At 33.2% G+C, this 26,093-nt stretch overlaps 2 long non-coding RNA genes across 3 annotated transcripts; both read left to right on the top strand.

The window, feature by feature from the left end:
- Positions 1 to 1,592: 1,592 nt before the first annotated feature.
- Positions 1,593 to 4,351, top strand: LOC110716644. Of its 2 annotated transcripts, XR_002510549.1 has the most exons (3): positions 1,593 to 1,744; positions 2,442 to 2,570; positions 3,383 to 4,351. It is a non-coding gene; the product is annotated as an uncharacterized LOC110716644 (long non-coding RNA). The 2 variants fall into 2 exon arrangements; XR_002510548.1 differs by having other exon boundaries at positions 1,607 to 2,570.
- A 2,695-nt stretch (positions 4,352 to 7,046) lies between these two features.
- LOC110716614 lies at positions 7,047 to 24,244 on the top strand. The gene is made up of 3 exons (XR_002510530.1): positions 7,047 to 8,163; positions 8,452 to 8,498; positions 23,665 to 24,244. It is a non-coding gene; the product is annotated as an uncharacterized LOC110716614 (long non-coding RNA).
- Positions 24,245 to 26,093: the final 1,849 nt, after the last annotated feature.

Raw genomic sequence — 26,093 nt, 5'->3', positions numbered from 1 at the left:
TTCCACATTTTCTCTTCGTTCGATAATCACATGACGTGAAATATATTCATCACTGTGTTTTGTTTTGGGGAGACACGTTTGGGTGTCTACAACCATATTTAACATAAAAATGTTATCTTAAAATTTTATCAATCTGGGCATCGCCGGACATAAAACTAGTATATATATAAAGAGCAGTATTTTCCCGAGTTTTTAGAGAGAAATGTAGGATTAAATTATCTTAACGCGCCATGTAAGATTATAAATTTTAGATGTAGCCAATTAAATAAGATATTCGTAAATTCTTTTAGAATTAAATAATTCAAATATTAAAAAAGGAAAATTGGCAAATGAAATTTTAAAGTTTAAATTAATTAAGTTTATACTCCCTCCATTTTTAAATACTTGCTCCACTTTTCATTTTCGTCCGTTTTAAAATACTTGCTCGGTTGCTCCATTTCCTTATTTGAAAAGTTTTTACAATATTTAATTTATTTCTCTCAATTAGTGAATAGAATTATATCTTATTACCTTTAGATTCTTTCTCTTCTAATTTACCTTCACCAATCCCCATTATCTCCATATTTTATTACTTTCTCCAATTTTTTCTAAAACTCCGCATATGGAGAAATGGAGAAAGTATTTAGAAACCGAGGGAGTATAAACAAATGAAAGAAAATTTACAATTTATTTTAATATAAAATATTAAATGATATACTAGGCACAACGAATAAAATAGCAAATTTATCACATAAATAAAAAAATGTTTGATTTAAAAAATACAAACAACTCGTGTATCGCACGGGCTGGCCAATTGACCAGATTGGTAATTATTAAAAGAGACCCTTAGTGACAATTTGGTATAAAAACTTTCCATATGAGAGAATTTGGTAAAAACAATAAACTTCAAGACATTTAGACCAAATAATCTTTTTTTTTTCCTATAAGCTCTTTAAAAATCCTATTTAAGTTGTTTTCGTGTTTTTAAATTTATTTTCCTATTCATAATTTTGAATTAATATGTCATCCCATTATATTTTGCTAAATCCTGATACCAAATTTATTTCCAACTTTTTTTTACAAAAATTTCGTTAATAAAGGGTATGAAACTTAAATGAAAATTGATACTTAACATTTTTTTTTCTTGAAATTGTTATTTTCATAAAAAGGGTTGGTAAAAAAAACCATGAAAACGAAATAAATTAAGCATTCACGAGTAATTTGTCGGAGATTTTTGTGTTTTTGGGTTAATTGTCGCATGGGATTATTTTATTTACCAAATTGTAGCTCAAGTTTTTTGTTTTATTTTTTTTAGCAATATTGTCACTAGAGTTATTTTTTTTACCAATTTATCACTAAGGTTATTTTTTAATTACCAATTTGGTCAATTGGCCCGCACGGGCTTCATCTACTCCCTCTATGTTTAAAAAAGTGTTACAGTTTGACCAAACACACATATCGAGACACTAATTTGACCATTAATTTATCTAATTAAATGTTAGTAAAATTTCCCTACCTTATCCCTAGTATAAAGTTGTTCTTATAAATAGTGTGATTTCAATTTTACCTTCAAAAAGTTTATTTACATTTTTATCCTCCATTAATATGCCTAAAGTTATTTTGATCTCCTTTCTCTTTAAACGCCCCTTTCTTTTTCTTTCTCCTTCCTCCTCGAGGTCTGTGGTCTATTGAAGCGACCTACGAGTTCTTCATTGAAGTGCGTACTGAACTTTCTCTCTTCCATTAAATCAGTTTATAACGTGAGGTAATTTTTGTAAAAAATTATTGAGTATCACTTTCACAATCTGGATTTATTAGTAAGCTTCCTGTCTATGTTTTTGTTTCATCAATTTGAATAGCGAAAAAAAATTGAAATGCATGCATCTGAATCAATTGATAGATTATGCTGAATCAATGCATGTATCTCTAAATTGGCGTTTAATTATGCTGATAATCGCACTTTAAATTTCATATTTTCTGCTTTCATTCTTCACTATTTCTCTCCTTTGGTTAGATTGAATAATCGATTGATAGAATTTCACAACCCTTATTTAGTCTATCAATTGAATTGAGACGAATTGATTATAGTATATATTTTGGGGTTGTTTGGCAATCGGCGGTTGGTTGTTGGTTGTTGGCTTGGCTTGTTTGACTAGCTGGAAGTATTAGCCGTATGGGTTGGCCTTTTAAGTTATTGTGTTAAGCTGACTGTTTTCAAAAGTGTTTGGTAAAATTATTAATGATTGTTAGCTGTTTATTAGTGATAAAGTAGACCAACAAGCCAAAAGCCAATAAAAAAAGCTACTCTTATTAGCTTTTGGCGGAAAAGCTAGCTTAAAAGCCAATAAAAAAGCCAACAACCAAACATATTTTTTGGCTGTTTGACCAAACTTAAAAGCCAAAAGCTAGGCAAAAAGCCAATTGCCAAACACCCCTTGATCTTGCGCGTTTTTTTTTTCCAGCTAAGCAGGCTTCTCCCCCGGTGGTGTTATGGGTATGCAAGTGGAATTTGGGCTATCATCATAGACTAAAGCCCGTTCTTTTGCTGAAGAAATATATTCTCGTGCTCTTCATAAGAAAACTTGGTTAATGTGAGTTTGGTATTTAATTTGATCTATTGTTTTAAGATGTTTCCCTTAACCATTTTGAGGTGCGACAGAGTAACTTGATCTACATATATATTAAAACTAATTAGGCCTTAGAGTTTCATGTTTATTTATGTGATTTTGCTAAAATAGAATGTATGCCGGGTTTAATTGAACTTATTTTTGTTTGGAAGGATTAGTATAGTTTCATGTTTTTCTGTATGTGTCCAACCAAACTAAAAGCCATTAAGGGGAGGGAGTCGTGGCATCTATCTTTTAGCTTACCCTATACATGCCCATTTCTTATACTTGAATTTGGTATGTGACTTTTTCTATGGGTTATTGGGAGTTAATAGCCTTGTTTGGCAAATGGCTGTTGGCAGTTAATTGGTTCACTTGGCTTGTTTGACCAGCTGGAATGTTTGGCTGTTTATAATGGCTTTTGAAATTGGCTGTTTAAGCTGGCTGTTTATTAAAGTGTTTGGTAAATTAATTGTTGGTTGTTGGCTATTTATTAGATAATTTGTGGGCCAACAAGCCAAAAGCCAACAAAAAAGCTACTCAAAACAACTTTTTTATTTTGGCTTAAAAGCCAGCTTTTTTGCGGACTAAAAAGCCAATTACCAAACACATTTTTTGGCTATTTGACCACCTAAAAAAGCCAAAAGCCAAAAGCTAACCAAAAAGCCATTGAAAAGCCAATTACCAAACATGGCCAATATCAAACATGGGTTCTTCTATTGCAAATTTATCATTGATGAAAACTTTATATATCAGACTACTAAAGCCTTGTTCATATCTGTCTTTTGGTCTCATAGGTCAAACCTCCGTGGAACCTTGGTCCTTCTTCGATATATTGGCAGAGTTGCGGATAAACTGACTCTATATGCAAAAGATTTATATTAAACTGGAAAGTTTTTTTTCCCTATATTCTCTATACAATTTGGTCTTAACAGCTCAGATGTTTTAACCTAAACTGTGGTTCTGATGCTGTATGCTTTTCTGTACAGATTGATCTATTATTGGAGTATCTACCTAATCTTGAGAAGGATGGATCTTAGTTTGAAGTAGGTTGCAGCTATCTGGATGCCTACTTATCGACTAATACCATATTGGTTGGCCATGATGTGTCGATTGCTGACACATTTTTGTGGGCTGCCCTTGCTGGTAATGAGTCTTTAATCTCACCTTCTAGACCAAATATGGGCTGAAGGAGTATAAGAGTCATAGTATGAGGAAGAATAAAAATCAATATTTGTTGGCTCTGGGTAACAAGTGGGAAGTTATATTATCTATGCCTAGAGTTCATTTGCTGCTAAAGTTTCTTATAGGTTGATAGTTCAAGTGAATATATATGCTAGAAAAATCCAATTGACCTGATCAGAACTAAAGTAACCCCTGCTTCTTTAAGCCTTTTTATTGCACGACAATGTAAATTATAGTGTTTACCTCTTAGATTTGTTTTCTTGGCAATCATGACATTTCCATAAACCAATTTAATAAATACAATGTTGAATTTACAATAACTCTAGGTTTTTACAAGATATTAAGTTTGTTATTTATTCCTCTGCTTTCAAGGTGTGAAAATATACATTGAAAATGATTATTGTTTGGTTTAGGGATATGGTAGTTGGCAATATACATGAAATCCAACTCGATCTTTTAAGAGCAGCTGAATTTTAATTTTTTTTAGAATAAGAAATGTAGAAGTCATAGATCTAAACTTTGTAAGAGAACTATATATCTTAATGGAGCTTTGATAGAATGCATGTGACTAATTTCAGAAAGAGGAAAAGCAATTGTCTGTTCGTTTTTGTATAGTTTCTAATCTTTGATGAGTTAATTTGGTGCAATGGTGGCCTTTGGTGTTTTTAAATATATAGTATTGTTATCATATACTGCAAAATCCAACTGATAAATAGTTTAGTTCCTTCTGTAGTATAAGAGAGAGAAAATAGTTGTTGTAATAGTATTAATGCAGTGCATCCTTTTTTTTTTCTCCCCATGTATATTTCGTTTTTGGGTCTTTTCGTATTATCTGTAGTTGTAGTAGTAATAGTAATGATGAAATTTCGGAAACTCAATTTAAGTGTTCTAACAGCTACTGTGAGCCTAATGGTTGCTTTAGTGTCGAATAATTATGATGCATACTAGAGTTGTATTCCTATATGTGTCAAAATCTTGAAAAAACTTGATAGGAACCAGGATGTTGATGTTAATGCTGCAATTTAGGGTAATAATGGTGTTGGCCGAAGTGTGGTTATGTTGTAAGTGTTGTGGGCTACCAGTTGTCAGGTAAGAAATGCAAGGAGCGCTAGCATAGCGAAGGTGAAATAAATTGTCTTTTAGGTTGTAAATGTCAATGCGATACAATTACAATGCTACTTCCGTGGTGGTGGAGAGTAAAGATCAAAGTAATTGCTTGAAGACCATTAAAATGATCAAGGATAAGTCGTTAAAGGGGTCTTATGTTGGTGTTATTGTAGTAATTTTAATATAGTTTCTTTTAGTCGGATATATAGGGGAGTCAAACGAAGTAACTTTGTGGATGAGTGTTCTTTGGCCCATGGTTATTATGTCTCACAGATGTATTATAGTCTAATGTATTTGGATAAAGAGGTTTGAAGATATATTTTGCTTTACTTTTTGTGTTACTGTCCTGATTTAATCCCATGAAAGGAATTATTTTTATATCTACTATTTCCTCCATCATATGATCCAAAGACTATCTAATTACAAGTAAATATATTTCTTTACATAACCTTGTGTTTATTGAGGAATTTGTATCTTCGAATTTTATTTAGCTTTCAAAAGTTTCAATAATACATAGCCTTGTGGTTTCCCCTCTGAAAATAAATGATTTAATTTAGTCAACTTAGTCAACTTTGACTGAACAACTAACTGTATTACTCGAAAATCGAATTTCAAGGATTCTATATCGTACATAGTGACTAGGCTTCGCCATTATTCCTTAAGTGTTGTATTTCTGCACTTGTTAAACTAGAAGAATATCTAGACTAGTAGAAAGGGGTGCTTTTGATAATTACCTCATTCACACTATCCAAATTTCCATTGATTTGTGTGAGACAACACCTCCCCAGTCATGGAATGATATATAAAGTTCCAAACTTATGAAATAATAGCTCTAGGTTTTCTTTAAAAATACATCGTTTTAAAAAATCATTGAAACACAAAATATGTTTTTATAATAAAATATATAATATAATGTCTATGGATCAACATAATTATATAAAGAAAAATCTTACTAAATAAGTGTAATTCAAAGGTAACTAAAAGTCTGTAAATTACGAGATTCTAATACATAACATCCCTGTGATGGCTAGCCATGCCGCGCGCATCGCGCGAGTGAGCTCCCCTAGTTATAGGAAAAAATGATACCCTCCGTTTTTAAATACTTGATCCATTTTCCTTTTCCGACCGTTTTTAAATACTTGCTCCATTTTCTTATTTAGAAAACTTTTATAATATTTAATTAATTTCTCTCACCTAGTGGACCCAACTTAAATTATTTTTTTATTAATTTCATATTCTCTCTCCTCTAATTCTCTCAACTACTTTTACTTTATACAATTTTTTATTCTTCCACCCACCCCACTATCTCCATATTTTATTACTTTCTCCAATTTCTCCTAAATCTCCGCACATGGAGAAATGAAGCAAGTATTTAAAAACGGAGAGAGTATTATATAAAAGCATACATTATAATGAATTTAACAATGTATTCTACAATAACATTTATCTTTTTGTATATTTGTACGCTAATCGAGTCAAAACCATTATATTGAATAGTTAAAAAAGTCAAATTATAATATTTATTAAAACACAGAGGAAGTAGTATCTTAATATTTTTTAAAGCAAAGTAGTATTTTAATAGGAAAATTTGGCACCAATATTATGACCTTTGCTCGGTCTGCCATAAATAAAATCACCTTTTGATAATCCCCCAATAAAACGACATTTGCACACGATCTTCCAAAAATAGGTTAAAACCGGTTGGTAACCTGTTTGATGGGTAAGTATAACACGCATTGTTATTAAAATCCCGATTTAAATCTTAGAATCTTACGATTTTACGATTCATGTATATCATACGATTCGATTTACGATTCTACATATTTTTCTGAACTAACGAAGTCCTTACAAGTAAAAAAAATGTTCATATAGGTTTTTATAAATAAATATTGTCAACTATTGATTGCTTAATGGTTAAATAACTATTATCTATCAATAATTAGGTTTCAAACTCATAATTTCAATATATTTAATTAAATTTATATTTGACATCTTGATTATGCATGTCGGTAGAGTCTTACGATTCTACGACTCGATTTTACGATTCGATTCCGATAGCCCCTTGTAGAATCCCGATTTTAATAACTTTGATAACACGTGTCACTTTGTAATTTGTTATTTTTTTTAAAAAAAAACTGATTTATTTAAAAAATTGATTTTAATATGATTTTTAAAAAAAAAAAAAACAAAACCCCCCATTCTTGTGAATCCCGTTCCCGTGAATCGACTGCTTGAGTATGAGCGGTGGCTTTGGTGTGCGGGTCTGGGCTACAATGGAGAAAGAGGTGGCGGGTTTAGGCTGGAGAGAGAGGGAGAAGTTGCGGTGCTGCTAGGCGGTTTTGCGGGTTGCGAAGGAGAGGGAGAGGGTTCTGGTTGTGGATTGTTTCACTTATTTGCGAAGGAGAGTAGGGGTTGCGGGCTGTGGTTTGCTTGCGATGCTGCGGGCTGTGGGTTGCTTGCGATGCTGCTGGCTGTTTGGTTGCGGCATGGTGGTGGAAAGGGGGAGGTTGGAGTTGTGTGGTGTTGAGATAAGGTGGGGTTGTGACTATGTGAGGTAGGTGCGTGGTGGCTGGGCGGTTTTGATGGTTGTTGAATTGGTGGGTGTTTGGCTAGTAGGCTGCGAAGTTGCAGTCGGATTTTGGAGGGGAAGGTGGTGCTGCCGGTGCTTGGTGGGGAGGATTTTTTTTTTGTTTTTTTTTTTTTAATTAAATTTTTTAATTTTTTTGATTAAATTTTTTAATATTAATTTATTTCCTAAAAAGAAATATGTTAAAATTAAAATAAAAAAATCTACCTAATCATAGGATAACACGTGTCCATCTTTAACCTACTTAACAAGTTACCGGTTTTTTTTATCATATTCTTAGAAGATCATGTGCAAAAGTCGTTTTATTGGGGGATTATCAAAAGGTGGTTTTATTTATGGCAGATCGAACAAAGGTTATAATATTCATGTCAATTTTTCCATTTTAATATTTGTTATGCATTACTATTTTTTTTTTTTTTTTTTGATAAAATTACTACTTTCCTGGATTAACTCATACTTGTTTAAATTTTCTATACTCATCATAGTCCGGCCCATGAAAACGTTCAAAATTCAAAGAGACAAAGACCATCCAGTTCTCCGTTAAAACGTTCAAAATTGTGGCGGGGGGCTCGGCCGGCTCGCAAGTCGTCATCGCTGAAAAAAATGCCTAGAGTGTTCTATTCCATGCTCCTATATCAGTGAGTCGGAAGATGATTGCACTTCCAATAACCTGAATTGTTGTATTACCTTCAAAAAAAGGTTAGTGGTTCTAATTTCTATACTTTTTAATTGCTTCAAAATTGCAGACTTATTGATCTTTAATTTTGTATAATTATGTTTTATGTATGGCAATCTATACTTTTTAACTTGCTTCAAAATTGCAGTCTTATTAGTCTTTAATTTTGTATAATTATGTTCTAACTATGGCAAATTTGTTGCTGCTAATTTGTGAAACCCCAAATTTCATTGTTGATTATAATAATTCCGTTTTCAAATGAAGTAAATTTTGATTTATTTTTCTAGCTTTTGTTGCTGTTTTGATTTTAGGTATATCAATGTTAGGAATGCAATTGTACAATTTGTACCAAAAAAAGGTACTTGTTCATTACTCTTCATGGTATTACTTGCTTCGTCTTTAATTAAATTCAATCTTACTGCTTTTTATAAAATTCCTTGTATCATACCCCGTATTCTTTTTTTTTTTTTTTTTCTGCGTATATTTTGATTGTGCAACGTGTAAATCATGAATAACAAAAACATGTTCATAGCTTGAATAGTTGAATTATAAACATACAATTCATGATTGTGGAAGCGTTAATTTATGAGTTTACCTCTTGCCATTGCATGTTAACTATGAGGAAGACAAAGACCCGAATAACCTTGCCGCGACGCCAAAATCGCGAATGAACTCTTCTTAACTTTGGTGCTAAACACTCGCTATCACTTTTGATGATGTTTATGCGTATTTGAGAGTTGAATGCAGTTAGGGATGTTTGTGGGGCGAGTCAAGTAGGAGACCCGCCCAAGTGGGGCGGGGACGGGTCTTGGTTTGGCGGGTGGTGGGGCGGGGATGGGGATAAAAACCATACCCGCCATGGGTGATGGGGCGGGGGTGGATTTTAAGTTGTGCCCGCCCCTCTTTGTACCCACTCCATCCCCATCTCATACCAACATCTATATATATTTATAAACAAAATTATATACTACCTCCGTTACATATTATTTGCAACGATTTGACATAAAGTAGAGAGAAAAAATGTCTAATCGTTGCAAATAATATGTAACGGAGGTAGTACGTTTATACTATTTTATAAAATAATTACTTGAAATAAAATATTAATTATAATACTTTATACTACACTTATATTATAAACAAAAACGTGTGTAATATCAAGAATGTTTTTTTTTAAAAATTATTTTAATCCGTATTAATTATTATTTTGTTGGATTATGTATTTAAGAGGCGGAGATTAGGTGGGTCTTGGGTGGGGATTGGGCGGGTCTTTGGTGGGGGTGGATATCCAATTGGGGCTGGGGCGGGATGGTTTTAGAGTTGTACCCGCCGGTGAGAATAGGGATGAATTTTGGACCCGGCGCGAGGATGGGGATGAAAATGTTAGGTAGGGATGTGGATAGGAAGACCAACATCCGCCCCGCCCCGTTCGGAAAACAAATTTCCAAGATAAATGGACCACTTAACTTAATTAAGTATTATTTATTTTCAAAATAAATCCAACATTCTGCCACTTGGTCCCTTTAAATAGAATACTAAATATATAAATCATAGCGACGAATTCCTTAATGACGAAAACTAATCTTCCATGTATCACAATATATTCAGCTTTCCATCACTCATACAACTTAATGAGTAAATCTCATGTTCACTCTAGGTCAAACAAAAATGACATTTCTTATTGAAATCACTAAATTTTCAAAATTACGTACATAAATTCAAATAATGCAAGAAATATCAAAACTGATTGAAAAAGGTTTCAGTACTCTCTTTGTGTTTTAATAAGTGTTACACTTATAAAATCCGGCCGTGTTTTAATAAATGTTACACTTCCTTTTATGACATAAAACTATATTTAAATATTATATATCTCTCTCCTTTCATGGTCTCCACCTAAACTCAATACTACTTTTTTTATTATATCTTTCCTCTCACATTTATTACTTTTCAATAAAGTATTAATCCTAAATCATTCTTTTATAATTTTTTAATATTCCAACTACCCCACTTACCTCTTAATTTATTTAAATCAATTAAATTGATTAAAACTATGTGCCGGTCAAACTGTAATACCTTTTAAAACACGGAGGGAGTACAACATATAAATGTTTCACATGACAAATTCAAGTACCATCTTTTCTGCATGACCCCTAGAAACAACCATTAACTGGCACACCTTTGGTCAAGGGATCAACAATCATCAATCATCAATCCAGTTAATGTGTTCTATGATCACTTTCTTTTCTTGAGCACGTTCCTTATTGGGCGAATGATAGAGTCAACAACTCTTAACCCAGAGATGAAACCTTTTAGCCAAACACCATGTGAGGTAGCCTCGTAACAAGACATGAACTCAGCTTCCATAATAGAATTAGAAATTAAGGTCTGCTTCACACTTCTCCAAGAGAGGGCACCATCAGCTACCATGAACACATATACTGTGGTGGATTTTCTCGAGTCAATGTAGCCACCGTAATCGGAGTCAGAATAGTCTTCAAGATCTTCTGTTCATCCACACATAGGAGTCAGAATAGCCCACAACTTCAAGATCTTTCGTTCCTCTATACATAAGCATGTAATCCTTGAACCAGCCTTCAATGATTAAGACCTGGGTTACTTTGATATCTTCCCAATACTCCAACGGCATGTCAGGTCTAGTATAATACTTCCAACAACTTAAGCATAAGGAATATTTCTCATTTGTTCCTTCTAGTCCAATTTGAACCTATCACCCTTTATAATAGGTGCTACACTTGGTGAACAATTTTTCATATTAAATCTTTCAAGTATTTTGTTGATGTAGGGCTCGGTCCCACCCGTATCCTTCATATCAAAACTATTTAAAAGAAATTGTTTCACATCATGTAACAACCCTTTATCATTAGCTGCTAGCAAAATATCATCTACATGTAACACAAGGAAACATATCTTACTCCCACTAACCTTGTGGTATATACATTGATCCATGATATTTTCTTCAAAACCAAATGAAGTTATCACTTTATGGAACTTCATATACTATTGGTGTGAAGCCTGTTCATATATGGATTTATTAAGCTTATTTATTTATTTTTGAAAAGAAATCGTTGACTAAAAATACTCCAAAATTTGGGGTATTACAATTAGAAGCGTGGTGGACACACAAATATATTTCAAACAGACAGAGAGGTAAACACATGTACTAAACAATACTCTTGTATCTCTTACAAAATGTGTGTCTTACTTTTGTACTTCTTTCTTCTTAGTACAAAATGAATTATATATTGCGTTAATATGATATTGTTGTATGCTAATAAATGAATGTTACTTTTAATACTTCTTTCATTCTCACATTTTAATATCTTTGCTTGTTTTTCTCATTTCCATGAATATATTGATGTGAAGTTTATTTATCTATTTATAACACTCCCCCTTAAACTTGACTTTCTCACAATACCAATTAGCTTATGCATCCTATTAAAATCTTCAAACTTCAATGGCTTCGTAAAGATAACCGCAATTTGATCCAAAGACTTTACGAACTTTAATTCAATTCCATTCTATTCGATGCACTGCCGTATAAAAGGGAATCTTGTACTAATATGTTTACTTCGGTCATGAAAGACAGGGTTTTTCGCCAAAGCAAGAGCTGACTTGTTATCGGTCATAATCTTAGTGGGTTCCTTTTGTGGTAGTTGGAGTTCCTTTAGTAATCACACGAAGTAGCAGCAATGAATTCTGATTTACATGTAGATAGTGTAAAATTGGTTGTTTCTTTGAACTCCATGGAACAACAATGTTTCCTAGTAGAAACACATAACCCGTTGTACTTTTACGATCATCAATGTCTCTAGCAAAATCACTATCACAATATCCCATAAGCTTGAAATCATGTGAAGTAGAGTATATTAACCCATGACCTAATGCGCCTTTTAAATAGCGGGATAATTCTCTTTGCAGTATTCAGATGAAGAGGAGATGGATTCTTTATAAAGTGACTTACTAGTCTAACGACAATTAATATGTCTGTCTAGTGCAAGTTATGTATCTTAAACTTCCTACTAGACTCTTAAATAAGGTTGGATTTACCTTTTGTCCATACAAATCATTCTTTGACAATTTCACTCCATACTCCATTGGAGTGCTCACTTGATTAACGTTCAACATATTGAATTTCTTCAATACTCCTTTTGTATAAGCATCTTGTGAGATTAAAATTCCTTCATCACTCTGAGTTACTTCAATTCCGTCATCTCATATTCGCATGCCGTTCTTTTCTTAAATTCTTCAAACATTTCAGTACTAATTCATGTGAATATAAGATCATCCACATATATGCAAAGCCTTTTTCAACCTAATTACTTTATTCTTTTGTCCCTTCATTGTCTTCCATTGAAATTGCGCTGCTATTAAATTAGCAACCTCACTGTCTCTAGTCGGGCAACTGGGGCAAATACCTCTTCATATTCTATTCCCTGCTTTTGAATACCCATTTGACTCCTATCGCCTTTAGCAACCAGTTTTGCTTTGTATCTTTCAACATTACCATTAGCACTCCTCTTGATTTAGAATACCCATTTGACTCCTATTGCCTTCTTTCCTTTCGGGAGTGGTGTCAATTCCCGTGTTTCATTCTTTTGAATGGCTTGTATTTCTTCATTCATGGCATGATTCCATTCCTTTTGTTTTGTTGCTTCATTAAAGCTTATTAGTTCAATATCACTGAATAAGCAAAATAAAGAAGTATTATCTTCTAACCTTTCTTTCATTTCATAAAGATCAGAAAGACTTATACTTTTTTGTTCCTTCACTTGAATTAGATGAATCTCCATTTGAATGTAATAAAGGTGATAATATTTGAGGAGATGATGGTGGAGTAGTGGGAGCAGTCTCTGAAACATGTTGTGTTCGTTGAATTTTGTTCTTTAAAATAAGGATAGTTGTAAGATTCTTCCTCTTTTGTGCTCCAATCCCATGTTGCCTCTTTATGAAACTCTATGTCTCTGCTATGACTTGTTGGTGTTTGGATTAAACAACTTATAACCCTTAAACTTTTCATCATATCCAATGAAAAGATTTTTTCACTTCGATCATCAAGTTTAGACCTCAATTGCTTGGGAACTTGTGCATATGCAATGGAACCAAATACTCGAAGATGTGATACACTTGACTTCCATCCACTCTAGAGGTGTCACATTCTTTAAACTCTTTGTTGGGAAAGATTTGATAAATGCACATGCAACTGCTTTCGCTCAAAATTCTTTTGGCATCTTCTTATTTTTCAACATGGATCTTGTCATGTTGAAAATGGTTCTAAACTTCCTTTCAACAACCTCATTTTGTTGTGGTATTCTAGGAACAGTAAACGCCTGTCAAATTCCTTGGTCTTCACAATATTTGTTGAATTCATTTGATGTGAATTCACCACCTCTATCAGTCTTTAACGCTTTTATTTTATAACCACTTTCTTTCTCTACTAATGCCTTGAACTTCTTGAAAGTTTCAAAAGCTTTAGATTTATTTTTTAAGAAATAAGCTCATGTGTTTCTGCTATAATCATCAATGAAAAGCATAAAATATGAATTTTACCGAGTGATAGGGGTTTGATAGGTCCACATAAATCTGAATGCACTAACTCAAGTGGCTTTTGAGCTCTTGAATTAGTTTGTTTTGGAAAGGGCTTCCTTAAATGTTTGCCAAGTAAACATGCTTCACAAAGTTGATTCGGATGATAACATGGGGTAATTCTTTTACCATTTTCTTGTGACCTAGTTCCTTTAGTCCTTCAAAATTAAGATGACCAAATCTTATATGCCTAATAAAAAGATGAATTCAACAAATATTTCTTCAATCCCTAAAAAAAATAAATAAATAAATAAAAAGATGGATCTTCAATACTCGTCTTCAAACACATAGATTCAATTGCTTAGAAGTTTATGAAGAACATTCTATTCTTTGGCATAGAGACTATGGCTATAATCTTAGAGTATCTATCACATAGCCACAACTTTTGTCCCTCCATTATTTTTTTACATCCATTGACCTCCAATAGTTGACCCACACTTAAGATATTACTTCTTAAGTTAGGAATATAATAGACATCCGGAATTAATTTGTGACTAAAATCCTTTAATTCAATCAATACTATACCTTTTCCTTTAATCTTTACTTTTGAGCCATCGCCAAAAGTAACGTTCCCTGTCATAAAATCAACAAATTTGTTTTTGTCTTCCGGCATAGGATTACTTGCTCCATTGTCAAGATACCATGTGCAATTTTCATCTCTTGTCAATAAGATTTGTTTCTTCCTGCACCTTTTGTGAATAAAATTCCCATGCAAAAATGGCCATATTTATCACAATTATAACATTGAATTTTAGCTTTGTTACCGTTTGAAACTAGTTCGTCCCTCTACCTCTTCCTCAACTCGACCTTTGGTAGAAGTTTCACCTCTATAAAAATTATTAGTGTTTTGTTCTTTTCTCCCTCTTCCTTGGCCACGTCCATTGCCATGTCCATGTCCTCATGAACCGCCTCTACCACGTGATTGAAATCTTTGCTTATCACGTGTATCTTTTTTATTATTAAAAGAGATTTTAGCTTGCAACACTTGTTGCTCATCTTCCTTTTTACCTTTTTTTTTTAATTATTCTTTGTTCATAGGCTATAATAGACCCATTTAATTCGTCAACCGTCATGGAATCTAAGTCCTTATTGGCCTCTTCGATAGCAACCACAACATGGTTGAAATCTGAATTAAGAGAACGTAGTATCTTTTTTCAACTACACGAGAGTCGGGCGTTGACTCACCAAGCCTCTTCATTTGATTCACAACGTATAAAACTCTTCCAAAAAATCTGAGATGGATTTTATATCAGACATCTCAAGGTTTTCAAACCCTCCTCTTAGAGTTTGAAGATGAACCTTCTTCACTCTACTTACTCCTTCAAACGAATTTTGAAGAGTATCCCATGCTTGTTTTGAGTTGGTTGCATTAGCAACTTTCTCAAACATATCATCATCCAATCCTCGAAGGATGACCGTAAGTCCATTTTGATCCTTTTTCCCGTCGGTTTCCAAAGTTGTTTAGCTGCCTCATTTAATTTTGAATCATCTTCTGGTTGTATAAAACCTTTCTCAACAATCTCCCAAAGTTCTTTTCCGCTAAGAATAGTTTTCATTCGTAGAGACCACTTGTCATAATTTTCTTTTGTGAGTTTAGGGTATCGAAAAGCTACGACATTATTTTTTGTTGCCATGTCTTATATATAACGTGGCTCTGGTACCACTTTCTTGGAAGCGTGGTGGACACACAAATACACTTGTTAGGATATAGTGCTAATTGTCATAATATATATAAAAATATAAATATGTATAATGGGTTTATAAAAGATATTATTGATAATATTATATATTTTTTTTGAGTTTACAATGATTTATATAGAAAGATTAGTTACATTGGCATAGTTATATTTGATATATGCCAACTTGATTTTACATGCATAACTATTAATTTGCATTGCCAATGCATATGACAACAAACTTAACTAAATATATTTTGGTGAGAGTGAGTAAAATAAGGAAGGCCTTCACATTTTAACACTCCTCCATGAAGAACTTCCTTTGAATCCCAAGCTTTTCTCTCAAGTGCTCGAAAGTTGTTTTTGAAAGAGCTTTTGTGAATATATATCGGCACAGTGAATTAAGCTAATCTTTCCTGCACTTTCAACTTCACGAACAAAGTGATATTTTATTTTTATATGTTTAGTCTTTCGATGAAGCAATGGATTCTTAGCAATAGCAATAGCAGATTTACTATCCCAGAATATTTTTGTAGCCTGTTTTTGAACTTCACCCATTTCTGCTAAGATTCTTCTTAGCCAAATTGCTTGATTTGCTGCTGCACATTCTGCAATATACTCAGCTGCAATATACTCAGCTTCTGCAGTTGATTGAGCCACAGTATCTTGCTTTTGACTTAACCAAGAAAATACTCCATTTCTAAGTGAAAATACATATCCTGAGGTGCTTTTCATATCATCTATGGATCTAGCCCAATCGCTATTTGAATATCCAACTAGTTCAAAATTTTTGATGGGCTTGTACCATATTCCAAAATCTTGATTAGCATAGAATAGATAGCCTTCTTCATCAATTGTCTCTTGAACGCTTGCTTGTTTCTTAAACCTGCAAACATTTTCAGTATGACCAAATTTCTTGCAATAATTACATTGCGATTTTCCCTTGTGCCAACAATTCTTTTCTTCGTGATTTGTTTTCTTGTAAATTTTGCAAGGAGGAAAATTACCTTGTTGATTTCTCTCTGTATTGCTGGCTTTGTTGCTTGAATTCTTGTTCTTGAAATTTCTTCTTGAATTATTATGAGGTTTCGATAGAGGGATTATGCCTTGATTGGAAAGCTCCCTCTGGACCTTCTGACGCTGTTTCATTATCCCTAGTATTCATCCTTTGTTAATGTATTTGTAGAACCAAGAAAATCCGCAAGATAATATCTTTTGACTCTTTAATTTGTGTAACGAGATTAAACTTTTTTGATAAAGTTAATAACATTTTTTGCACAACTCGTTCATCAGTTATATCTTGGCCCATGGCTTTTAACTGATTCACAATTTCTATTACTCTTGCAAAGTAATCTTTTATACTTTCATCTTTTTTCATTTGCAAATTATCAAACTCAAGTTGAAGAGATCGTAATTTGACAATTTTCATTCTCTCAGTCCCTTGAAATTCGCTTTTCAAAGTATCCCATGCTTGTTTTGCCGAGGTAGCATTCATTATTCGAGGAAAAACTGAGTCTGTAGTAGCGAGGTGAATTTTGGCTAATGCTTCGGCATCCTTCTTTTGCCAATCAACTCTTCCTACACTAGATTCTCCTTCATTTGGTTTAGTTGTTGGTATACCAGATTCAACAACTTCCCATACGCCAAATGCGTGTAAGACAGTCTACATTCGAATACTCCAATATTCGTAATTGCTACCATTGAATAATGGAACTTGTTATTGGTTTATTGTGCTTGTAAATGCCTTTTTTTTTTTGTAGATAATATGATGTTTATGAAATATTTCTAACTATGCGGAAATCGTGCTAGAGCCTTCTCTCTTGATACCACTGTTAGGATATAGTGCTAATTGTGCATAATATATATAAAAATATAAATATGTATAATGGGTTTATAAAAGATATTATTGATAATATTATATATTTTTTTTTTGAGTTTACAATGATTTATATAGAAAGATTAGTTACATTGGCATAGTTATATTTGATATGCCAACTTGATTTTACATGCATAACTATTAATTACATTGCCAATGCATATGACAACAAACTTAACTATATATATTTTGGTGAGAGTGAGTAAAATAAGGAGGGCCTTCACATTTTAACACTAAACAATATTTTTGTATCTCTTACAAAATGTGTGTCTTACTTTTCCACTTCTTTCTTCTTAGTACAAAATGAATTACATATTGCTTTATATAATATTGTGGTATGCTAATAAATAAATGTTACTCCTAATACTTCTCTCATTCTCACATTTTAATAGCTTTGCTTGTTTTTCTTATTTCCATGAATATATATTGATGTCAAGTTTATTTATCTATTTTTAACAGAAAGAAATGTAAAATTTATTGATTTGAATACTGAGTTACAATCTCTAAATCCTCTACTTATTCAATTACCAGTTTACCACCCATAATTGTATGGTGACTTGATTTGATGTTCATTGAGGGCCAAAGAGGCTTGATGTCGATTGGGATTCATCTTCTTGTATAGTGGCGCATGTGGTTTGATGTTTGTTTTTCTTCTTCTAGATTTTGGTAAGTATATCGCTAACTCTGGAGAGGTTGTGGTTGTGGAGTGTGAGGGACTCAACCCTCACCTTCTCAACAACTAAAGGAAAACAGAATATTAAACAAGAACAGAGCAAATATGGCAGCTACCAATGCTGTTTGATTGATAGAATAAGGAAGAAAACGGTAACTTCAGGTTACCAATCTCCAAGGTAGTATCTATAGGATACAAGTCTCAATTCAAATGTGTCTAATCTCATGCCAAATACATTCTCCTACCATCCCCTAATTAATATACAACTGGAATCACAAAAAGTACTTGCTCTTAATTAACTTGTTTTCATTCACTCAGATGTGCCATGGTTCCACTACTCCATGTTGCTCTCCTCTCCCGCAGGCTTTAATTGGGCTGTTGTCTGGTAGCGCCAGCTCCTCACTTGCTGTTGTGATTGGTGGTGAGATAGGCTTGACTGATTTGCCCCTCCTCGAATAGTGCTTCAAGATTAGTCGCTTGGTTGGCTTAGTTGGCCCAATTCCTTATCCATTTCATGAAGTGGCTTTATTCTAGTGTCTCTAAAATGATAGATGAGAGCTCTACTCATAGAGGAGCTTAGGGTTTGCTTAGGAACCACAGAGATGGGCCTCAGGCTAAACCCTTTTAAACATCCCAAAACCCTCCTGTAAAGTTCTTTTATTGGCCTTTAAAAAAAGAATGATCCATTTTGTCGAGCTTTACGCTTTGATTAAACAAGTTAACTAAGATTAATAAAATGGTTTGAAATAATTTATGGAAATTTTGACTTTTACCACCAAAAAATTTGGACAAATTGTTTTTTACCACCTACTATTTTAAAAGTTGTATTTTACCACCAAATAAAACTCAAAAAATTGTTTTTTACCACCTACCGTTTAGAAAACCATTAAATCTAACGGAATTTTTTAAAATTCTTCGATTTTCGTGCCCAAAATATGTTTTTCATAGGTTTAGGGGGGCATTTGTCCTATGGAACCATTTTGAGGTCAAAATTGATAAAAAATTATCGGAAATACCTCGTTTTGCGTGTTTAAAAATACATCGAATTACGTGAACACGCAAAACGAGGTATTTCCGATCATTTTTTATCAATTTTGACCTCAAATTGGATCCATAGGGCCAAAATGCCCCCTAAACCTATAAAAAACATATTTCGGGCACGAAAATCGAAGAATGTTTTTTAACACCTGTAGGGAATAATTTCAAGCCTTTAAAATCCCACTAGCTTGAACCCCACTGTGATCATACACTAAAGTACCGCGGCGTCCAAAAGGGAAGAAGATAGAGCAAAAGAGTCGCCAACAAGTTTTTAAGGAACTTGTAAACCGTTCACGAGGTGAAGGTTACACCCCTTAACGATCCAAGAGATCGTCAACTCCATAAGGTCATGAACCAAATAAGGGTTCGGGGATGAAGGTACAAATCCAACCTAAAAGAGATTGAACCTGCCCTAATAATAGGCCTCTACTTTATTCTGCTCGTATTCATGTGCGCTTTCTGACTAACATACAATCAATAGGATTAAACCTAAACCTGTTTAATCTATGTTGGTTGAATTTAATGCACAAATAAACTATTATTGGCGATCACTTGAATTATAATCACAATTAACCTAACAAGATTATTAATTATCTTATTAAGCGTGATTGCAAGTACCAATTCCCTTTAAACATGCAATAAAAGGTGATCAAGCAATAAAGAATAAAATAATATGCATATCAAGCAACATAATAAACAATCAACATCATTAATAATAATAATATCAATCATAATCATGATGTTAAAGCATAGCAAGATCCTAGGCATGATACTAACAAGATTAATAACAAATCCTAGCATGTCACTAAGCAATAAAAATCAAATTTTTAACCCTAACATGATACTAACAATCATAAATATTAGGAAGAGAATAAAAGGCATCATACTTTTAATCATACTTAATATTAAAGTTACCCTAGACATGATACTAGGAATCAAAATAACAATCTAAGCATGATTTCTATATCATAATATCAATTAAACCATTAAAGTACTTACTTGGATGCCTCGTACCTCTTTCTAAGAACAAAATACACGCGTTAGTAACTTCAAGGAAAATAATAATCAAAACAATTAAATTAAATAATTGAAAGAGAGATTTGGGACCAAACCTTCAGAAATTAAAACCTTTCACGTCTAGAGCGAAGGCAACTTCGAATATGGCTAGGTGTTTCTAGATCTTGTGAATGCGGAATTTTGTGTTAAAAAGCAAAGTTTAGAAAAGAAAGAATGAATGTTAATGAAAGTTGATGAAAAGAGATGAGTAAAAAGGATTATTTGACTGTAGATGAATGCTAATTTGATGAATGAATATTGATAATTGGTGAATGAAGGGAGTTGATTAAAACTTAAGAATAAAGAGAATTGGTGAATGATAGATGTAGATGATGATTGAAAACGGAGTTTTTGATACGATATTTATAGAGAAAATCATCCAAAAAAGATAATTTAACAAAACAGAGTCTGAAGATCACAAAAATGCATTGGCGCCAACCCTGGCTAACTGGCGCCAGGCACCAGTGGCTAGCGCCAGGCGCCAATGGCTAGCGTCTGGCGCAGTTCCAGGCGCCAAGGCCTGGGGTTGGACGCCAAAGTGGTTTTCAACACGTTTTCGAAAATCTGATAAATTTCCTGTACTGGAAGATAAAATAATATAATTCCATCGAAAATGCTATTTGATCTTGATTAAAACTCTGAAAAGTCCTAATTGAATTAGGAATGAAAAGAACCTTCTAGAATGTTCTAGAAGACTAAAACCATTCCTAATTGCATTAGGAATGATAAATTATATTAGGCCCTCCCCTAGATCATTGGGCCGTACATAAAGCTCAAACCGAGCCCAGTTTAGTAAATTGGCCATAACTTCCTCAATATTCATCGGAATTGGGCTTATAATATATCGTCGGAAAGGTCTTTGCAAGCCCCATCCAACTACACCACTATTGGATCCATATCATGGACCAACCAAACTGGATTGGCTGTTTTCTTAAAATAAAGTTTTCCAAAACAGGAAGAAGAGAAAAGAATTAAAACTTTCCGCAACACTAGACCTTTCCACACTTTCACTTCATTCGATTATGATTCGACGTGAAAGACACTTATCACCGGGTTTGGTTTTGGGAGACACAAATGGGTGTCTACAACACCGTTAGATTTAACGGTTTTCTTAACGGTAGGTGGTGAAAAACAATTATTAGAACATTATTTGGTGGTAAAATACAACTTTTAAAATAGTAGGTGGTAAAAAACAATTTGTCCAAATTTTTTGGTGGTAAAAAACAATTTTTATTAACACGAATTAATATTTTTTCAAATATATGAGTCAATAATTTATCCTAGACTAACTGTGACTCAGACGATTTAAAATTTTAAACGACACTTGATAAAAGTTTTTGCCTACAATGTTGCCCTTTTCATCAAATTTTAAGAATTTTAAAGGTTAATAACCATTAGGCATTTTCATCTTGTTAATTTGTTTAGTGTATGGCTTCTCATTAAGTCTTTTTTTTTTTTGGGTCATGAAGGCCTTTACCTAGTTGATTCTGGACAACATTTACTATCATATTCATTATACGCTGCAAGGTGAATGCAATCTCGCTCCTTGTACTCCATTTAGAAAATTAGAACTCTCGTCTCCATCAGAGTCTTCTTCGTGCTTTGTACTCCATCTACCTCCATTTCATATTATTATTTGCGACGTTTGTCAAAATTGGATGTTTTATTATATGCAACAAATGTTTTATTTTCTTTTTAAGTTGTCATTTTTTTCCTCTCTCTCTCCTTATCATATGCATCTCTATCCTTCCTTCTCCATTTAACACTCACAAACAAATTTTGCATTTTGTTGCAAATAACATGAAACAGGGGTAGTAATTCAAATTTATAGGTGATTTTCATTTGTTTGGCATCTTTATTGATCTTTGGTATTTAAGGGCGCTTGGAGATGAATTCATAATAAAATAGTTGAATCTGGGAAAAAAAAAATCATCGGCGAACTATTGTTTCTGTAAGTCATTTAAAAGATGCGGCCAAGCTAGCCACATCAGTATCAAAATTAACACAAAGGTTTATGCTGAGCATTGAGTTGCTGTTTAGTTTTCATCTGATTTATATGAGCATGTACCTGATGTTAAAGCCAATGACTAATTTTGTGGGGCGTTAAATATGCTTTTGGTGTATTAGTACAAGGATGGTGTAGCTGATTACTCACTTTCTGATGCATTTGATACCAACTGATTTAGCTGTGTATTATTTTTATATGATTATCTTAACTCTAGGTAAATAACTATTTGGTGAGATTAATTTTAACAGAAAAGAATGATGGTCTTACCAAAAGTGCTTTTGTTAAACTCATAGTAAACAGTTTGATTGTAAAGAAAAAAACAAGGGAAATCGCTTCTTTGTTTGGTGTCATGCAGGGAAAGCAATTAGGCACTTTAAATTTTGTGTATTCCTTGAGGGCTTGAGGAGCGATCCTTTTAACATAAGCTATCTATACGTAGGCCTCATTTTTTTCACTTGAAATTCTCTTATCTGAGCTCATATGATTATTGAGCTATATTGAACTCATCAGAACAAATCACCAAACTCAACTGTACTTGCATATCTCTGAAATTTAATGAACTTATCTATCAGAGCTTTTTGTTTCCGATGTGGCTCATTCATGGTTTATGAGTATATGGGAGGATAACATTGATTGTGTAATCTCTGTCTGTCAAAAATCTGGATCTGATCCTGATCTTTTCTTTCCTTGTGAGGTGGCCTACACTTTATGAACTGAGCTTTTTAATTTGGAAAGTGGAGTTTAGGTTGTGCTGTTTTGTTTATGGACCATATGTTGGTGAGTCTGATAGTTTTCATGAAAAGAAAACAAAAGGTGCTTTAGAGGTGTTCTGTGCTCGTTTATGGTGATGATTTGGGTTGGAGCATAATGATCATATGACATATATTCCATATTTAGGTTTATGGGGTAGAGGTGTTTTGCAACTATGTGGTGTTAGTAGCCTCTTTATGTCTGTGGTGCCTGATGCTTTTTCGACATTTTTGCTTTCAAGTGTGCAGTGTGATTTGGCATGCTTTTATGTAGGCTTTTTAGGATGATACCTTGTTCTTCCACTGTATTGATATGTAATTTCCCACTGTTCATATGGAGTAATATTTTTTGATCTAACCATGATTTTTTCCCCATAGGATTTAGAGAAGTTAAAAACTGCTTTAGCTGACTGAGCTACTCGATATTTGGATCAATGTTCGAAGTCTAGTGTCATTGTGTTTATTGTTGGCTCCTCTTCCTTGGATGAGTACCTCTTTTTTGACAGAGTAATGTATTTGAAGTCTAGTGTTTGGAATTTTTTGGCTTTGCTGTTTAATTATGAATGTTGCTTAATAAACGTGTTGTGTATCGCCTATAGGTTTACAACTTTACAGAACCAATTTTGCTTGCGAAATTCGCATTGGTTTCAGGACAATTTTGACAGTATTTGTTTTTGTTTATTTGCTCTTCACTTGGGATTTTGGTGACAGCATTTAGCAGCTTACATGCGTCCGATCTTGAAGTCAGAAGTGAATCATTAAGCTAGAACAAATTCCTTCGCTTCTCACTTTATTGATCAGCATGTTAGTATGGCTGACATTCTCCAAATTTATGTTTGAATTTCAGGTGAACTTGCTGGTTTCAAGTGACAGCAGCTCAGTTATCTAAGATGATCAGACATCTCTTTCATCCCTTTAGTTTGGGAGGCTGCTATATAATGTATGCAGCTCCACTAAATCACTAATACTCCTATAATTGCGCCTTAATTTAGTATTGAAAATATTTAAGTTTTAAATATATAAATCACTAGAGTATGATAATTGGCTCTTTTATAACACTTAGGGGGGCGTTTGGTTTGCAGAGTGGTATAGGTTTGGAATCAGGAATAGGGTTGAGGTGGTATCGGGTTAGAACTTGATACTTAATACCATGTGATTGGTTCATTTCATATTTGATACCTAAGGGAATGGAATGAGCCAAACCCACCTTCCCCTCAAGGTTTCTAATCCCCATACCTCATGGGTTTGAGGTATGAGTTTAAAAATCATATTTTTAACAACCAAATATATGGTATGGGTTTTGGTCATTCTAAACCCATACCTAATACCTATAATCCGCGAACTAAACGCTCCCTTAGTGTTATTTTATTTACTCTGTAATAAAAGCTCATAGTGGGGAATCGAACTTGAGACTTCTCTCTCATCAATTTACCATGAAAACTCCAACAAACTAACTGGGTTATCACTAACATCATGATATAATATTTATTAGTTATTTTAGGGAGGGCAGGCCCATAGAAGAGGGTGTGTAAGGTGGGCTTCAGCACAGGGCCCCTAAACTAAAAGGGCCTCCAATTATATAGTATGTAATATAATCTACTGCAATTATAAACTAATACTTGGTAGATGTTATAGTGGTTAGCATCAACATTTTAGAGTAAACATGCACATTGGTTGCATGTTCGATTCTGGTGATGGTTATATATATATATATTTTATTACAACTCACGCATAAACCTTCAATAATTCTATAAGAGTTTCGTTAGAGGGAAAAAAAAAACTGAAGAAAGAGCACTGCAATGTTACATAAAAGCTTTTACTTTTATTTAACACCATACAAACTTTATCCCATGGTTTTTTTTTTCTACTTGATAATAAAGAGTAAAAAATTGCCAAGTTAATTTATTAAAGTTAAAAGGCCTATTTTTATTTTTGGTGAAGGTCGAAATCTTCTGAACAAAGATTGAGAATCAACCTTAATTATCAAGCTTTGAACAAAGATTAATTTCAATTGATCAGTTAATATAAGTTAAGTGATGTAAGCTTAATTTGAGTTGTATTTAGCCGCTATTATCAACATGAATAAAATATCCGAATTTCATTTTGCATAATCAAATATATCATTGTTATAAAGCATTTTTATTTTGTAATGTATATATTGGAAAATTGTACATTGTCTAAATTATAAATAAATAAAAAATTGTATAATTTTTACATTATTAAGGGCCCCTTTTTCGATTTGGAACAGGGCCCCCAAAATCATTGCTACGGCCCTGAGGGGGGGCATACTATATTACATATTTCACCAGTTGGGCTACGGGGGGTCGGCCTCCACCAGCCCCCGTGGCTCTGCCCATGGTTGGAACAATTGTTATAGTAACAGAGTTGAATGCAATATTTGTTACAGAATAGTATAGTAAGGTTATCGATTTTCCATTACTCTTATTTTTGTTTTCATTTTGGTCATATTTGGTCTGGTTTAGACCGGTGAACAACCCTAATAGCCTATGCTAATACGTCAACTGGGCCATCACTTCAAAATGATGAAAAAGAAAAATGCTAATGATATATACGCTCCATCAAAATGAGATATCTTGAATAGATTGGACTCAGTCGTAAAAGCAAGTGCCACTTTTGACAAAAGGAAAAAAATAGGAAAAAAGCAAATGCCACTTTGCTTTGCTTTTGTAGGAACTAATGTCCCAATACATTGCTGTTCCAGATCTTAGTGTCTCCTTTTTGTCTTCAAATTCAATTTGTTTATAAAGAATGTTGGTTGAGTTGGGGAAGAAAATCAATCAGATCACCACCTTTTATAGACCTTTAATACAATAATCATTTCGTCAAAATGATTTTTCTGAGTGTAAATAACAATCATATTGACAATATTGTTTCAACAAATTGTGATTTTAGTTTCTCTGAACGCAAATAATAGTCATATTGTATTAATATTTCGTAATAAAATGAGATAACAATTATTAAAGATAGTATCACAAAAGAAAATGCGATAATTTTGCTAGAAAAATGAAATGTGAAGTATTTAGATTAATTGAAATTGTTATTACATTTTAATGTTGCCATGGGCCCATTAATTTTAAAAATACCGTTCTGCCAAAAGAAAAAAAAAATGATCTTATATTCTTATTTGTATAAGATTATCCTTGGGAAACTTTTTGTCCAACTTTTTTGTAGACAGCCACCTCAGATTCCAATACAGAGAAGTCACTGGAATGAAGTATTGTAATTTGCTCAAATCAGTATATATATATATATATT

The sequence above is a fragment of the Chenopodium quinoa genome, unplaced genomic scaffold (assembly GCF_001683475.1).
Source record: "Chenopodium quinoa cultivar QQ74 unplaced genomic scaffold, ASM168347v1, whole genome shotgun sequence".
In the NCBI taxonomy this organism is placed as follows: domain Eukaryota; kingdom Viridiplantae; phylum Streptophyta; class Magnoliopsida; order Caryophyllales; family Amaranthaceae; genus Chenopodium; species Chenopodium quinoa.
The sequence above is the reverse complement of the archived record's forward strand: the minus strand, read 5'-3'. Positions and strand labels throughout refer to the sequence as shown.